General features: G+C 42.3%; 1 protein-coding gene across 6 annotated transcripts in view; it reads right to left on the bottom strand.

Moving 5' to 3' along the window:
• The window catches only part of sema4d (sema domain, immunoglobulin domain (Ig), transmembrane domain (TM) and short cytoplasmic domain, (semaphorin) 4D), a 39,428-nt gene extending 21,584 nt beyond the window's left edge, over positions 1 to 17,844 (bottom strand). For 4 of the 6 annotated variants that reach the window (XR_002761455.2, XM_023419550.2, XM_023419549.2 and 1 more), the window contains exons 1-3: positions 17,710 to 17,844; positions 9,269 to 9,379; positions 2,296 to 2,354 (exon numbers count right to left, since the gene is read on the bottom strand). The gene's annotated coding sequence lies outside the window, so the exon portion shown is untranslated. Of the gene's footprint in view, positions 1 to 2,295; positions 2,355 to 9,268; positions 9,380 to 9,482; positions 9,548 to 12,456; positions 12,550 to 17,709 lie in introns of all 6 variants that reach the window. The other 2 variants (XM_087177438.1, XM_087177437.1) reach the window with 2 other exon arrangements.
• Between the last annotated feature and the right edge of the window lie 44 nt (positions 17,845 to 17,888).

The raw sequence follows: 17,888 nt of genomic DNA on the forward strand, positions 1-17,888 counted from the left end.
TTTCCCACCAGTCAGTGGACATTTGAAGGGGCTGTAAACATCACTAAAACCCTGCTATATTTTCTCCTCTCCTTTCTGCCTTTAAGGAGGACTCCTTTCTCCTGTGCTTTTCTCCCAGCGCAGTCTTCAGCAGGCACTGATTTCATGGTGGTAATTTTGGCCGACAGAGACAAAAACCTCCTTTGGAGAGTTGTGTGAAAACTCACCCCATCACCCACAGGCTGCCACAACAGTAACAGTGTCTCCTCCTGAACTTGGCATACCAGGAGATAAAACACTGATTTCACCGTTCCCTTCTCAGCACACACAGGGAAAAACAACACAAAGCCAAGCCTTAAAGTTTCAGCACATAGCACACAGATTTCTCGTGATCGGCCCGGCTGATTTTGGGCACACTTCCATCCTCACGCTAATGAAAATAATTGGAGGCATTTAAAAAAAATTAGGTCACTCAAAATTGAAACAGCTGAATAAGCAAAATATAGAAGAAAAAATATGAATCCCTCTCAGAGTAATGGAAGAAAAAAAGAATGGGCAGCACTTATGAAAGTACTGATCCCTGGAAAACAGGTGTTTGCATCAATTGACCCTTTGCTAAGCGCTGACTCCCACCCATAGTTAATGTTGCTGCATCTGTCACATTCTCCATTCAAGCACGACATATGTGCTATTTAGAATAACAGTGGTACATTTATCACTAGAAATGTATTCTTGAAACAATGGTTCCTCTGTTTCACGCAGATGTAAGCACAAGCAGGCTTCCTATTTCTGCAGATGAAAGGTGATTTTGTTGGCCGACTGTTGTTGCTACCTATTCCATTTAGGATTCCAACTATTATTTCCTTTATCAATTAATCCACTGATTATTTTCTCAAATAAACAGTTAATTGTTTGGTTGATAAAAAGCCTGTTAGAATTTCTAACAGCCTGAGCTGATGTTTTCATATAACTTGTTCTACTCAACATATAGACTCAAACCTTTACATTTGGTTCTGGTTAATGATTACTAACCAGTTCAAAGTAGCGGCCAATTAGTTTTCTGTTGATCAACTGATTGATTAATCGACTAATCGCTTGTACAACAAACATGTAAAAGGGTTTTAAATATGGACTTTATGGCTACATACACAATCATACTAAAAGACTAAACCTGCAATTCTCAGGCACAAAGTCAATGTTGAAGACTCTGAAATAGCTGAAAGACACTGATGAGCCATGTAGAAGTAAATAAAGAATAAATAAATACTAAAATTAAAAAAAAAAAAAAAAAAGTAGTACAGTATTATAAATAAAAAGTACATGGCATTTTGTTCTAAAATAATGAGACTTACCACTTGGATAGCAACATGGAGGTTAGATTTCTGCTTAGTTTTATGCTTTATGCAAAGTCTTTTATGATGGGGACTAACCAGTAAGTTTGAGAAGCATAATTCTATCTGGGGTGATGAGTTTTGGCCCCTGATGCTAACTTGGATATAGGAGCATCTTCACTCCCACACAGTGAATATGTTGGTCCTGTACAGAGGTTTCTGTAACATAAACTGTAATCCCACATAATGACAGTTAGCTAATGATGTGCTCCTTGGCTTTTGAAGTGACATTACTACTCTAGGTAGGAAGCTCATTAAGCCAGACATTCTAAAGTTTGAAGCTTATATTAAAGCAGACAAACACACCGCTTAATCCATTTCTTACACTCTTGCTCTATTGTTAAGGGTATAGAAAGGGGATAAAAAGCATTGCTTTTACTAGAGTGATATTTGGAGAAATTCAAAGCTTGACAGAGCTGCTGTGCCTAGTTACGGTTGCTGAGCTAGGACTGGACAATCACTGTTCAAGGGAGGGGTTTAGCAAACAGTCAACTGCAGAGCAAAGCTACAGAACAAAGTTGGCCGTCAAAGAGGCCATTGGAAGCAGGCAGCTGCATGTGCACACACACAATGTCTGTCACTAAAAAAATCATTTCAAATAACTAAGACAACGCAGTTATAAAACAAGCAAATCACAACTTAAAGAAGAAAGGAGGCAAATAACAAAATGATTGGTAAAGAGGAAGGTATCGCTGCGAAAAAACTCCAAAAGCACCAAAGCCAAGCGGAATCAAATCAAACTTGGGTTGCCCAGGTGTGTCATGCAAGGGGTAATAAAAAAAAGCAGTAAAGCCCCGGGGTTGTTACAGGGAGTGTTGGAGAAGCATGCGGCATTCGTGCTGAAGCATGCAGACCTGAGAGCAGCTCAGTGTCGGTCCGCACAGAAAAAAAAAAGGGGGGGGGGGAGAGGAGTAGAGTTTCTGACCTGTGGTTCCTTACAAGATGCGACGCTCTTCTTCCGGAGAGAATTATAAAATCCTCAAGCTAGGGAGGGGGGAGAAGACAGAAAGATCAGACAAGACAGTTATGTAGCATGTGTGTGTGCCTACAAGAGGGAGGAAGCAGTTTGTGTGTGTGTGTTTGTGTGTGTGTGTGTATGCTGAGTATGTGTGGTTAGTTGTCTAGACCATGGTAAGACAGACATAACGATGAATCAATGCAAAAACATACAGCACAATAGAACAATTTACAACACACATACACACATAAGTGACTTGCATGTCTACTGACCACTAAGGCGGTGATATGATGTGCACTAACTTTTTATAGCCAAGGACAAATGAATGACAAACATTATCTTGTGTAAATACCATCAGAGGAAGCTGGGGTTCTTTTCCTCTAGTTCTCTGTCGACTACTGATGACTCACTGTTCACTGTGGCATTTTCCAGCCTGTGAGCACAACTGTAAGGTTGTGGGTAGCCACGTCTGTGCATCGACCAAATATAAACAAGGTCGAAGCACTCTCCCTTCAACACTGTTGAATTATGTCTGCTCCGTTCGGTCTAATCCCATGAGAGGTCAGGCATGGTCAAGCCTTAAACCACTATTCTTGGAACAGGTTGCACAATTTATAGGTTTATCAATTTGATAGTGGAATGCAGAGACACGTTGAATTATGCATTAGCTGAAACACTATGAGGTTAACAGCTTAATTGTTTAATATTCCACTGGTTTTTATTTTACATTGCAGGTGGGGTAAAACCACTTCTCGTCAGTCACAATATATCTTTAAAGCCCCTGAAAACTTGCTAAGTAGCATAAGAGTAAATAAGCAACAAACTAAGTTGAAGTATGGAAAAGAAGACTTCTCAGTTGAAAAAGAAAAGAAAAATGTAGAAACCACACTGCTCACAAACAGAAGCGGATTGAGAACATTTGTTTTCAGGAGCTTTATAATTTGTACAGTGTCGGCACTAGACATGCATCACTGTGCATCATTAATGAAACAAAGAAGAGAACAAAGACATTAGGACATAATCTGCATCGGAGCAGTAACAGAACAGTAAGCTGGAAAACTCTTTTGCTTTTCTTTCTGGTGCATGAAAACAAGATTTTATAAGTCACAGGGAGGGAAAGTAGAAATCTTCTTATTGCCATTGTGACAGATGGTTGGGCCTCCATTCACAACACTTTCCAGTCTGTTCCCTTAGACTGCTTCCCTGAGCAAAATGAAAACCCTTACAACAAGGCTGAATACATTCTCCCTGCAGAAGTGCACACGCTTTATTCCCACAGTCCACCACAATCCAACTCTGTTTGAGTGCAAAACGTGGGCTTACATATTTACTTTGCCTTGATAGGAACTCATGGTCAGTTTCCACTTGTATTGTTTGACAAAGAATCAATGCCTAATTATCACTACATCCTTAAAAAAATAAAAAAAAAAAAACTTCAATTTATCTTTAAACAATAAAATAAGTCATTAAATTCCCACCATAACAAACTAAAGCTTTCAGAACGGATGCTGCTGGCAATGCAACAAATACTGTCCCAGAACAATTAAGGAGACAAATCTTCCAGACAACTGAATTCAGGTCACCCAAATCAACCCAAATATGCAGATTCATTAGCATTTGCTTGGTGGGGTAAGCTACTGTAATGCAGGCCCCCTGCTCTACTGTATAAAAGAATAATCAGATTATGTTAAGCAGAGATGATGCACACCAGACTACAAACATGGGTAGTTCACTTAACAACTGATCACATAAAAAAAAGCTGAAAAGCTGTGCATGAACATTAACTGTATAAAACCGTCTTTCCTTCATTATACTGATGACCACACTGTCCTGAAATCCTTTACATTTCTGTCATCAAGTATAGATTTTAGCTGACTGTAAATTAGCAGACCAGTTTCATGGTTACTATCAGTTACCTGATTCCCGGGGGCCAGAGGCTGGTTAATCACATAGATCAAGGTCAAAACTAGAGTCATGTTTGATAGTTGCAGTGTGTAGCCACTTATAGACAGTAAAGTCCTTCAATATACCTGTGTTTCTCCTTCCTCCAGACTTTCCACATTCTCATCACTTTTTCTCTCAGTGACACACAAACAAAAGTAACACACATGTATGCAAGTAAGCACAAATTCACAACGAGCGAGTCCCTGCCTCTCACCCTCCTCTGACAGCATCAATAGAGATGACAGCTGCATAAGATTGATGAGCTGGAGGCCAAAGGGGGCATCCCCCTCGACATCCTTAGGAAGCATTTTGATTTGGCTTCCCTCTGCTCCCACAAAACCCTGTGACAGCTGATACAGCGCACCCACGAATCCCAATGACACCAGTGACACCACGCCTTCACGTCTCAATTCAGGATGTCCTGAGTGGGTGTCGAGCCTGGGTGCAAGGCCAGCCGTGCCCTAAACCACGCCCTTGGTGACACAGCGGTCTGGAGAGGGGGCAGAGAGGAAGTAGAGATGTCACGGGTCTGGGTTTTTTTTAAATTGATGAGTGGACTTGAATGAGGACCGGGCAAAGCTGGTCTTTTGAAGACTCTTCAAGCCAGAACAAATTTATTAATGGCCCTACTTCAGAAGCTCAGCCTATGGTAAACATACTGACAGGATGGGCTATTGAGTTCACTCCACTGTGACACCTGATTTTCTCCATGATGACAAAAAGGACCCAGCTTGAGCTCTCGTCAGTATCGTCTGACCACCACAACTCCGTCTCTCGAACCAATACCCTACGCAACACAACACTGATGCATTTTATTCAGGTATTTTGAACAAAATTCCTTAATATGGCCCCTGAAATAATGTGTTAAAAAGTCTCCAGTTGAATTGTCCATCGCAACACAAACTTTTAAGAGGAAATTTTACTATCCCCTCTTGTCACCGTTAACAGAAAAGAGCACTGTAAAAGTTTAAGTTGACAACAAGCCAGTGGGACTATTTTCTCTCGGCACAAATTGTTCCAGCCAATTATGTTGTCAGCACTTTTATTTTCCTTAACGTTTAGTCCTGTGGATGCCCCTCGTGGATGAGGTTCCAAGCCTCAGACCATCAACTGCAGTGTCCCCGGTTCAATTATAATTTTGATCTGATGGTGGTACTATATGAAAAGTCAAGCAATCAATAACTGTAACAAATTTTATGGCCAACAGTTGTTGAGATGTTTCCCTCAAAGCCACAAATGTAATCTTCGGAGACCCATAAAGGTCTCTGCAAAATCTTCTGTCAATGCATTTGGCAGATGTTATTTCATTGGACAAATGTGGAAACACTGACCTGTTGGTGGCGCCAAAATAAATGTCAGGACACCACCAGTGTCATTAGGATTCATGCTCTGGGCACCATCTGTATCAAATTTCGTGTCTATCTATCCATCAGTTGTCAAAACATTTCACTCAAAACAGAAAAAGGTTAAATGTTAGCAGTTGAATTCATCCTCTGACCATGAATGTCTGTACGAAATTGACAGTCACGTCAATCCATCCAATAGTGGTTGAGATTTTTTAGTCTGGACCAACGTGGTGGACTGACCCACACCGCCATCTCAAGCAAGATCCCTAAAAATCAATGATTTATTTGCATGGCGATGCAGTTAAAAGCAAGGACCATTTTAAATCTGCTCCTTGATATATTGAAAAGGATGGTGGGAAATTTAAAAAACACAATAATTCATCTTCAAACATACAGTCAAATTGCCATATGAACCTTATGGACCAAACATTTGGGTGTTTAGCAGATTTCTAACTGCGGGTGCTGCAGTTTTGGATAAGTGACAGACAGCTCTTAACCAGCTTCAGTTGGTGGTTTTCGTTCCCATGAGACCAACATGGATACACACACACACACGGGACCTTGACTGATACGGATACAGAAAAGCACAAAGACACACAGACTGGGGAAGGCAGTTCATCTCTATGATAGTGTGGTCATTCCAGTAAGAGCCCACCACCCCTCTCCATCCCACCACCATACACACACATACACATTCTCATCAGTGCAGTCATCCTTACTGTCCATCTGTAAACATCCCAAGCCTCTGACAGGACTGTCAGTGTGCACCACCATAGGTGGGGGAGGGAGGGAAAACGAGAGGTACAGAGGAAGAGAGAGAAAACAGGCTTCAGTATGAGGGAGGATATTCAAGCGTGCAAATTCATACAGTGGTTGAAGAGAAGGAAGAGGGAGGACAAAGCACAAGAACAAGGAGAAGTGAGTAGGAGGAGGATTCTCCTTATGGAAAACAAGAAGGAAACCGTTGCATAAAGAAATACGATAGTATGGTTTGAGGGCGTATGGAATGGAACAACACATTTTTCCATCCTGTTTTTTTGTGTTCTTCCTCAAAAAATGGAGGCATCCAGTTGGAGGTTCAATTCACAACCCAGAGATTACAGTTAGCAGTGTTTTCAAAGACATATTTTCCACATAACCTACATTCTCTCTATGGATTTGGGACACTGTCTTTCTGTCCCACTCGTATATGATGCAATACAGTGAAGGCTGGTGTAAATCTCTTTCAAAGAATAAATACAGAACAACTAGGTGAAATTCCTGCTCATTCAAATCCTGGATGGAGGGTGCATGGACTGTACTTTTACTCACGAACATGCACGCACATACACACACACACACACACACACACACACATACACAAAGCAGTGTGTTGAAGAGGATTATGCAGGCTTGAATTTCAACAGAAAGAACCCCTGTCTACAAGCACTACAGAGCAAATCTGGCTTTAGAAACTTTCCTCATCCCAGAGCATCCTGGTACAATAGAGGGGCTGAACTTAAAATCCTGCAGTTTAAACATGTTCATTTTTGAGGATGCAAAGGCACGTTTGCAGATGGATGATCAGCCCCGGCATCAATAGCAACATCTGCAGTGAAAACACAGACGCAAAACTCTTTTACCAAACAACTGCGTGAATATTGTGCACTTCGGGATCACATGCACTTTGCTGGAAAATGTCAGAAACCATGCAAATGCCAAATACCCTACTTGTTGTAGATGTAGCTGCAGGCCAGCTTGTATCTGGGAATACCAACTGGAATGCAAGCATCTACAGGAATGTCCACTGATATCCTGCTATGTGTAAATGTTTGCTCGTGATCAAACTGGAAAAAAACAGGAGGCATTAGTGTGTGTGTGTGTGTGTGTGTGTGTGTGTGTGTGTGTGTGTGTGTGTGTGTGTGTGTGTGTGTGTCAGAGAGAAAATAAGTAGCCTTCTTCTTCTGCCTTTGTATGAATCTTAAGTAGTCCCATGTTGAGGGAGGCTTTGTTCGCCATCACTGTTGGGGGCACGTCCTCCAACTTTTCCCCTCACTTCCTTTTGGCATAACATTTATCATTCTTCCCCGACGAACAATCATCCTACAACACGGACTAGCATCTAGCGCACAATAAGCTACCACCACCACCACCACCACCACCCCCTCCCTTTTGCCCCTTTCAGGTTGCTTGGATACCTTTCATCCAGTGGGACAGCTTGTCAACAACATCATCACTTACTTAGAAACTCCCAACCTTCACTTCACTTCACTTTGATTTGCTCCAGCTGAGCCTTATTAAAAAATAAAAAATAAAATACTGCTGCGTCTTGTTTTCAAAATGAAGTTTCCAAGAACATCTTTTTCTTCCTGACTTTTATGTTGCATCCAAAACACTTAAAAACTTCCACGCCTGAATGTCTGGCTCTGCAAAAATTGCAATGCATCCTAAAGTGGTGGAACCTTCTAATTTGCAAGAGAAAGTCCCCTCTGGGAAAATACAGCCTTATCCAGCTCTACTGAGCAACTTGATGCACAATATTTTTTGCTGACATAATGTAGTCTGTTGGTGTTAGCCAGGGGGGGCTGTTTCATAGAAGGCCTGAATGACTCATCAGACCTCTCCTCATCTCTCTGAAAGGGTCAACAGGTGCATTAGCAGTAAGTGTTGAGTGCATACAAACACTGAATCACATCAACCTCATTTCATCCACCACCACTATCCTGGAAACTTTACTTTATACATATAAATCTCCTTTGCCTCTTTAATAATTCCTGCACAAGCGTTCATTTCTACTAAAATTTATCAGTCACATCAAAGAATTCTGAAAACAACCTGTTTCACTGGTTTTGTTACTCCTTTTTTTAACTTCTTCTTTCATTTTCTGTAAATCAGGCACATAAAAGGCCTGGCCTTGTTTGGCGTTCTCCGTGTTCACTCCTATCCCTTTCAGCTGACTGGCCTGCACCACTTATTCCGCTTATTATGAACGCTGACAGCAGATTATTTTGCTTACTGCACCCAAATTCTCCATCCTCTATAGATCAAATCCAACAAATACGGGACTAAGAGACAAAGACAAAGTCGACAAAAGAGACAAAAAGAGAAAAGATAGGGATAGCATAGGCAGAGAACTGGTCCGAAATGAAAAGGGGGAAGGGAGAAGATGAAGAAGGAACAACAAAAAAAAAAAAAGAAGAAGAAGAAGAAGAAAAAGCTGGAGAATACAGAGAAGGAGCAAAGAGGAGGTAATGTGGCAAAGGCGCAAACCCCTATAAATGACTGTGTTTTGTCAGGGAAATAAAGACCGACTAACAGCAGCAGCAGCAACATACCAGCACAGTGAACGAGAATGCAAATTAGCCCTGATGCAAATGTCATAGGTCTTCAGGGGCACAACAGACTGTCTTTATACCAACCCCCCACCACAACACACTTCTCTGTGTACTATCAACCCCCCCCCCCCGCCCCAACCCAATACTCCTCCAACTCTGTACTGAAGCGCACTCACACAAACACTTCCAGGAGACAATCTTGTACAGTGCGAGAGAAGTGTAATCACAAGAGACAACATCATGTTCTTACTTCACACTGAAACAAAAGGCCAGAGTACAGTAGGCTCTTTACACAAATGCACACAAACACACTCTCGAGGAAGATAAACCACTTACTTGTCCGTCATGGCGTCGGCTAGCGAATATTGATACATTAAAACTTCTTTTCACTTTTCTTCTCACGGTTGGAAATGGTTGAAGGAGACGTCACAACGTCACAACAGCGTTCTACAGGAAAGGGGAAAAAGCAATGTTAGTTCAGAACAATGAATCATTTATTCACACCTATAGTCGGCAGATAATATTAACACCTCATGGTAAATTACTTTACCTTTATGGTAAAATCATTTCGGTCTGAAACTGACAGCTATTTTCATTCTCGATTCATTGTTTTGTCTGAAACAAAGCCAGGAAATAGTGAAAAATATCTCTCACAGCCCAAAATGATAATTTATGATGAATGTTTAATTTAACTGACATCCTAAAACCCAAAGATATTCAGTTTACTATTAGGAAGAAAAACAACAAATCTTCACATTTGACAAGCAGGAACCAGGAAAAAGGAAATGTTTGGTTTTTCTGTCTATTGACGAATCAATTAACCAACTAATCATTGTGTAATCACAGTTTAAACAGCAGGTCAAAAAATACCGGTTAATAATTGGTGTGTCTTGTGAGTCATTTTTACCATGTATTGTGTCCATTATTTTGTGCTACATGTATGTAAATCAAGTAGTTCAAACAAATACTAATAAACGCAAAGGTCTGAGCAAATCACTACTATTGTGACAGCTCCTGTTTGTTCAAGACAATGAGGACAAAAAAAATTTCCACTGAACAGGCCACGGTCCAGCCTGGGACAACGTCTAACTTTGCAGACATGCTTCACTTGCCCACAATTAGCCTAGTAAGGCCTGGTCTCTTCAACTTTCTGGGGGATACTGTTACCATAGTTACCTAGGCAGCCAACCAGCCAGCTAGCTAGCATAAATAGAGTGCACCAAGAAATCCTCTGGGTAGTGAGCAGACAATATGAATCCAGTCACAGATTAAGAATGCATTGTGTGACTGAGGAGCAATTTTGGCAATCAGTGCAGCTGATTATCATCAATCATCACTAATAAAAACATCATAAAAATCTGAATTATCAAGTGCAGCAAATGCCATTACATTTAAAGAAATCCATAAAACACACCTCTGTTAATGGTGCATATTAGTGAATGCACATAAATCAGCAGATGTTTACTGCCAGCCTTCTGATTTTGAAATTTTAATGAGGCGATGAGACAAGACACATCCTGTGCCCTGCTGGCTGATGAGCAATTTCCAAAACCTGGCATTAGCTCTTCAGCTTATCTACCTATAAAAGATTACGACAGAAGCACATTAAATTCACAGATTATACCCTGTTATGTGTTAACACAGATTGTGACCTGCCAGAGTTGGATTTTAGGTTCCCTAAGCAGATAAGAGGTTAGATACCAATTCACAGTCTAGAATAAATAATAGACCTGAAGCAGCTTTTAAATCCTTTGTTTCATCTCAAAAACACATCTTTTTCAGTTAATAATCCAACACTGATTAAACAAAGGATTTATTGGTTCTATTACTGTCAGCTGATAGGGCTACAACTGGAGGGAGACAGAGGAGTGAGTAAGGTCTCAACCCCACCCAGTCTATCAGCCCAAAAGCCAGACAGACAGCCACCAGCCTTGGAGCCAGCCAGCCAGCCAGCCATCGGCAGTCTGTCTGTGTAGGGACCATGGCTAAACGGGTGCATGTGCGTCCTCTTCCCTGCTTTCCTTTGACCTTTTCCAGACTACATTTCCCTGAATCTGAACTTTGAGTCCCACCATTCTTCTTTGCTGTTGCTCCAGTGCATTTGCTTACCTGTCAGTCTGTCTCTTTCATTTTCCTGCCTTATAAGAGCTCAATGAACTTTTGTCCATGTGTCTATCCTCAGTTTAGAAGCAGGCATTGCGCTGTATACACCCAAGTAACGTCTGGCAATCAATTTAGCTCCATTTCCTCTGGTCTCTACACCGCTGTTTATAGGAAATATTTTAGACAGAGGACAGACTCCAACATCGCAGTTACCTTAAGAGATATTTTAACAAATGAGGGAGCGAGGGGTGACCTTGATTGAATGAATTTGAGGGACAAATCTGAATAAGTGGGGTGATGAATGTCTCTTCCATAGCTTAATTTTTAGAATTCTTTGTCGAGTTAAATAAAAGAGACCATGCCAGAATTTCAGGGTTGAAATGTCGCAGCCTTTCTCTCCAGAAGCACAATAACTCCATTACAAAATGACATTTCCTTACATTACTAAATTGTTGAAATATGCAAGAGCTTGTACTTTTGTACAATGTGCATATCCAACCCAAGTATGAGAGCTTCATATGAAAAACATCCCAAACTCACTGTGGTGTTGATGTGTGTGGTGTTTTCCTGCAACGTGAGGAGTTCCTAAACCAAAACCCAAAATTAGACTCCTGCCTTCTCCTCAATGTGCAAACAATGATGCATTGCCTGGTTCAATACTCAACACAACCCTGGATGCACTGAACAACAAAGAACTGTGTGACTGTGCTGCAAGTGCATGTGCATAAAAAAGTCACACTGCCAGATAATGTGGTTTCTACCGGTGCACAGTGGCGATAGGAACCTACTCAGAGCAAGAAGAACGCTTCCTTTTGAAGTGATGTGATAGCACTTGAAAACACATGTTAGTTAGCTTTGATATACCTGCACCAAGCACTCACAAACAATTAAACCCAGCATCTCTCTCAAAGCGTCTCGATGTCCAGTTAAGAGGAGCAACCAGTGGCATGGTAAAGGAAAATCTGAAATGTCCACGCTGGGAGGGTAAAGCCACTCCCTCCCCTCTCAAGGGAGATTTATGAACTCCTGCCACGATATACATACTCTGTCCACATCTTGCTGTAAACAAAACAGCAGACACTGGTGAAAAGAAAAGAATGAAAACACTGCCCTATCCTCTTCTCAAACTCAAACACAGCCAAGATGAAGCAAAAAGCAGCTAATCTATATGAAGTGTGTGGGTATTTCCTCAAATACGGCACAACAGAGTCCCACTCACTGCATCATGACAACCTGCCCTACACCACACTGAATTATTTACCTACCAGATGAGATTTGGGTAAAAATAGCATGCACTATACTGTAGATTCTCACATATCTGATTCCTATGGCAAAAGAAAAAAAGGTGTTGACATTGTGAGATCACAGCAGTCAACACACTTGTGGGTGTCCGCACAAGATGATTGCGACGTGAATCTTACCATAATCTGAGTGGGAAGATCCTGCAGGCTGAGAGAGAGAGAAGAACGCTGTAGGAGAGGCTCTTCCAACCTGGCTCAGTCACACTGTCATTACTGGGAAAGTCACCAGTGGTTTGCATGACAGATGAGGAAAGAAAGAAAAAAAATAGAATGTGATCGTCCAGCAGACTGTCACCTCCTCCCTCCTTGCTCTCTGCTCATGCTCCTCTCACTCTCTCTCCTTCGGTCTGCCTCTCTCTATCTTGCACGATAAACAGTGGGAAAAAAGAAGAGAGAGCTCAAGAGGCTGGAAAGGGTGGAGAGGCAGTGCTTGCATTAAAAGGGCTGTTCCACTTTAACTCATGTCAGAAGCAGAGTCTGTCTCCATCTGAGTGTATAACCTAATGGCCAGGATTGCCTCTCTCCCCTGTCACAGCAGTCAAGAGCTGCTCGCCAGTGGAGAGCGACAGCGACAGGATCGCGCCTCTGGAAAGCGTCAATGCACACAATTGCTGAGGAGGGGGAGGGGGAATTCGGGGTGGCGGGTGAGGGGAGGAAAGAAGGGGGGAGGGGGTTGAGGTTAGGGTAGTGTGCATGTGTGTCTGTGGGAGTGTGTCTATTGTTGTGGGGATGTTTTTTTTCTCTCCGTCTCTTCTTTAAGGAATGAATGGGGACTGCAGGTCCAGCTGCTGCTCTCTCTCAGCGCTGTATTTAGCCCTAGGTGATTTAAACTGCACACACCCACACCCACACACACAAATGCTAACTGTAAAGGACAGTTTGCATCCTCAGGCAATGGATCGTTGATGTTGGGACTTCTTTCTCACTATAGACACACTAAACAAATCAAATGAGTGACAACAATCTGATAAAAGGACAACTGATTAAAACCTGCTGACTTCAAGTTACTTTTCGGTCATGCAACATCTTCCACATCACCTCTTAACAAATGTTACTGACTTTGCAACTGCTGAACCGCTTCACAACAGATGAAAGATGGATAAGGACAGAGAACACCTTCTCTGTTCAGCTGTGTCACACAGTGATATCCTCCACGGTCACAGAATGTACTGTATGTAGACTAGCTCTCCCAACTCCCATTCCCTTCCAGCTCCCTGCTCTCAGCAACACACAACGCTGGGAACCTTTTCAAAACATCAAGTTAGCTGTCAATAGCGCTGCAGCAACGCATCAGTAAGCTTCCTGCACTCTCAGCAATAATCACTCATACCGTAGCTGTGGGTGCAGCATCTTGGGAATCTTCATGGATTTCATGCACAGTTCATTGTACAGTGTAAATGTGCAAATGACAATAAAAACTCTTGAACTCAGTTTTCATTTATGTATTTCAAACAAATAAACGACTGCTGTGCTGAGCTTGCTCATACGATAACTAGTTTTAGTCAACGAACAACAAACCAGGGCGTGGACTTTTTCACTTTTATTGTTACCTTACATTGTAAAATGAAGAAAAACAGGAAACCAAGCTTCACATCCACTGTTTACCTTTGCATCAGCTGATGTAGAACCACCATTCAATCATGAGACAGTTTTGCTGAGACATCTCTGGAATGCAGCGATGCATTATGCATGCCCAGTAACACACGAGCACACACACACACACACACACACACAGACAGACACACAAAGTGCCTACACATGCCACTCTCTACTGCTCATACAGAGCCAGATGCTACTCTGTTTTTCCAATAGGAAATTATTCCAGCCTGAGGGTGTTGGGGTACTAGGGTGTGGCAGGGGAGGTTTGTGCGTTTCAAAAGAAGGTGGGGGTGTTGTCCCAGATGTCTGTTTCATAGAGCCAGTGCAGCCCACCTCAACATCAGAGCACCACAGACTGGCCCCTGACCTTCAACCTTTAACTCCTGCAGGACCATAACAATGATGTTGCTGCAAGTCACACATCAAACTCCAACCGGCATTATTTCCTAAAAGCATGACATCTAATGGGCTTGTATGAAAGGTCGATACTCTTCCATGTATTTAGTATGCAGTGCACATCATTTGAAATTCAAGAAAGAGTATAGTTTGCTGACTCGACCGCCAGGAGAATACTGATAATTAGATTGCTAATGAGCAGAAGGGAACAATAAGGGGCCGTGTGTGTCTGTGTCAAAGACATGGCACCTTTTACAGTGACCTCCACAGCAGGAGGTGGAGTGCTACTGCCCAGACCATTTGCAGGTATTCCAGCCTTTTGTACCAGAGGAGCTGGCTGACGACCAAACTCAGCAGAGGGGACTGGAAGAAAGCCTCTGATGGCTCGTGAATGGTCCCCCTCAAATCCATTAAGAGTTTATTCAATTACCTGACAGTTACTCACTGTAAGCATGTGAAGAAACGTGACATCTCTTAAAAGGAGGGGGGGCGGTTGTCTCCTTTGGGGTGGTCGAATAATTGCATTTAGATCTGAGGAGAAACACATAAATGCAGTATGTGTGCTTAATGCAAGTTCCCTATATGCAACACTGGACACACTCCAGTAAGAACCAATTTAAATGCTTTTACAAGAGAGAAATCTGACAAACAGCCAGAGCTTGGTCTGAAACCCAAAAAGGCATCCAAATAAATAACCCTGACATCCAACACAAGTGCCATTTCTGCACAAAGTTCACGTTTAAAACAAAGCTCTCTTTCAGACACACAGTTCCTGCCTGGGTTTCTATTTCCCACCCATTTTAAATTGATTATTGATGAAGGGGTTTGCATGCTTAAGTGTGGTTATCATTAACAAGCAAGAGCATTCTGTGTAATTTCATTGAGCACATGTGAATCCCGTGCTTCCAATGGAGGTGAAAAACAAAGACAAAGCACAACTTATAGACCGATCAGTTTCTCCATAAATAGAATTTAAAAACAAATTAAATACTGACTCACATGTGTTAAAAGTGGATTAATTAGCTTCCCTAAAATGGGAGGTCCTGGGAAAGCTTTGTGTGTGCAAAGATTTCCTCACATAAAGAGCATGTAAGGGCAAGTTAAGTTCCATAAACATCAAAGAAATCCACAAAACAAATCAAGGCAAAGTTTACCTTCAGGACTATGCACGTTGAGGAGAAAAGAGCAGAAAAATGATTGTGTTCAACCCTCAACTCTGCCTGTAACCTGCTTATTTTCATACAAAATACTAAATCTACCAAAGTGATCTTCCTTTCCAATGGCAGTTCCAAAACCTGCAGTAATGACAACCTTATAACACAAACACAACCTCTAACCCGAGGGAAAGTCAGTGCGACTGACGGACAGAGATGCCTGAACGGCTCAGCAGCACGCAGTGGTTTAATGATTTGTCTGCTGTTGGTGAATGATCACACAGCAATATCCTGTTCTGGCCAGTTCTCCGGGCCCCCCTGAGGGTCTGACTGACATGATTCTGGCTTGCCCGGGTGCCACTGAAGCACCAGCCAGCCAGCCAGCCCATCATATTGACAAGATCCGGGTGGGTGCCCCCCCTCGATGCCCGAAGTGACCCAGCAAAGGACCTGTGGAGTCAAACTTGATGAGGCAGAAGAACTACTTATTGAGGTCGCGAGGAGAAGGATGTCATATTCCTTGCACTTTGGTGAAACGCTGAGCGAAGAGGAGGGAGAGGCATGGTGGATAATGTCAGTAACGAAGCTGTGGAAAACAGATTTAGAAAACACAACAGCTGTATTTAGGGGGAAACTAAATAGCTGGCATGCTTCAAAATTCCCAAGTGCTTATGCAATGTAAACTAAGCCTGCATACAACATAAGGGGGGTTTCTTTACCCTTTAGTGAAGAGCATTTCATACATTTTTTAATTTTTATAAGTTTTCAAAATATAGTGAAAAATGCCCATTACAATGTCATGGTACTGTTGGTTAATCAGAACAAGACGGCTGTAGCCGTCACCTTGAAGACTGGGCAATTTGTCACGCACATTTATACCATTTTCTGATATTTTAAAGACAAAACAATGAATTGAGAGAATAATCATTAGTCACTGCCCTACATCAAGCTTTTAAATATGTATAAACGTTTCATTTCATCGTATTTTCTGGCTTTTTTAGTCTTCTGTGATAGAAAATTGAATATATTTGGGTACTGGATTCTTGTTTGACGGGCTACATAACATTGGGATCGGGGGAAATTGCTTTGCATATTTTTCTCAGATTTCAGCTGACTAATGATCGAAAGTCTTCATTAGTTACAGCCTTAAATCAATTCATTTTCTGTGGACCAGCTATTCAAATAATTGTTTCAGCTCTAATCATGAGCAACACACGGAAGAACTTGAGCCTGTGAAGGCATCTGCCTCTCCATCGGTGTCTCAAAAGTATTTAATTCCAGGGTTGAAGAAGGTCAAAAGAAGTAAAAGGGTGATGATGTGTGTACTTTGAATTATACTACATAGAGCCAAGAGAGTCAGGACTTCAGTTAGCCAGGCCAGAGGGCAAGTGGTGTGACAGAAAGCAGCTCCATAACTTCTTATTACTCCCCCTCCAGTCAGCACAACCCCAGACCAACGAAGACTAGACATGCATGCAGGTGAAAGGTTTATGACCATCCACTGATGGGCCCCAGCTGCACTGGGCTGCCCTCCTGTCTCGGCACAAGATGCCTGGAGAACTACAGAAACACAGCTTGAAAGACAGAACAGTGCATGCTGCAGGTATTTACATTTCACTTGAAGCTCCAAACCTCATATAAACTGTGGTTATGTGGATACGTGCTCCACCGCTGTCAATAAAGGGCTTTTGTTGTTGCAGTGAAAGAGCACCCTTGATTTATGCATGCAAGGGTAGAAACCCCTGAATGACCTCTGGGTTGCCAGAATGGCATTTTGAAAGTGCAAGGGGAATTTAATCTTTAAAAAGATTTGTGTGAGCACGTCTGGTGGACACGTAATATTATATTCAAGAGTTATTTTGCGCTTCAAGGACAGTGACAGCGGCTGCGTGGACTCAACAGTCGCAACAGTCGTCCGCTAACATCTTATTTTTCCGCAATTGGGCTTTGCAACGTCGCGTGGGAGACAGTGAAAAGTTTTAAGCGCCATGAAAACGTGGAAAAGCCCCAAAAAGAGGAAATTATCAGCATGCATTTTTTTTCTTCACTGTGTCTCGGTGGGGGTTTCGGCTACAGTGCAACAAGTGCACCGCGATGGTACGCATGAGTACGGACTGCAGGACTCTGGCTGAAATAACTTAAGAAATTTCAAACAGAAAAGTGTCGGTAGCTTCTCCGGTTGCCGAATTAAACTTCCAGTCAAGTGAAAGCGACAGATACTCACTGCAGGGGAGTTCTTCCTCTTTGTCCCGGTGTGTACGGAGATGAGTGTCGGAGCAGCGGCAGCGTGACAAAGTTTGGTTTGTTGCTCTCCCTCAGCTCAGCATGGCGGCGACTGGGGCCAGAGACTGGATTCAAACCTCTCCGGGCTGCGATATCAACAGAGAGGGGGGAGGGTGCAGG

This window comes from Seriola lalandi, unplaced genomic scaffold (assembly GCF_002814215.2).
Source record: "Seriola lalandi dorsalis isolate HSWRI2012SDOR001 ecotype SW California unplaced genomic scaffold, Sedor1 jcf7180002054606, whole genome shotgun sequence".
Classification (NCBI taxonomy): domain Eukaryota; kingdom Metazoa; phylum Chordata; class Actinopteri; order Carangiformes; family Carangidae; genus Seriola; species Seriola lalandi.